Genomic DNA, 631 nt, shown 5'->3' on the forward strand with positions numbered 1-631 from the left:
TTTTTGTAGGCAAATGTTGATGGGTTTTTGTTTAAATGTCTACAATAAGGTCTGTTATGAACACAAGCTCAAGATATTTTCCTGTTTTATTCTACGACATAAAATACACCAGTAATACCCCTTGTGGCATTTTTAAAGCTTTTACTTGTCTTGAAAAAGGCAGTTGCTAACAAGTGGCTAAATGAGACTACAGAGGTTTTCGGGGACATTAAACACCATCACGCCAAACAGGAAAACGTGTCTACTCACTAGTCTGCTTTTACAGCCTCAGTGTGTTTAAAATCACGCTTTTGGAAACGACTCTAACTCAAACTTTCAGGGAAAATGTCACAGCTGTAAATTTCCTTGAGGAGGTTTGGCATCACAACGGTTTTGTTTCCAGGTGCACCATTAAAGAACGCGACACACACGTCTCCCAGAAATCTTGTAGAATTAAACTAATCACATGACGACTTAAAAAACTCCCAAAGTGTTTCCCATTTTGTGTGCCTTATTCATCAGACATTCAGCCAACGTTCCATGGACGTGATGTCTGAGGCTGAAACTAGAGTAATGCTACACTCTAAAAAATGCTGGGTTGTTTCAACCCAATGTTGGGTGAAATATGGACTAACCCAACTGTTGGGTTAAA

This window comes from Sinocyclocheilus anshuiensis, unplaced genomic scaffold (genome assembly GCF_001515605.1).
Source record: "Sinocyclocheilus anshuiensis isolate Anshui unplaced genomic scaffold, SAMN03320099.WGS_v1.1 scaffold1051, whole genome shotgun sequence".
Lineage (NCBI taxonomy): Eukaryota > Metazoa > Chordata > Actinopteri > Cypriniformes > Cyprinidae > Sinocyclocheilus > Sinocyclocheilus anshuiensis.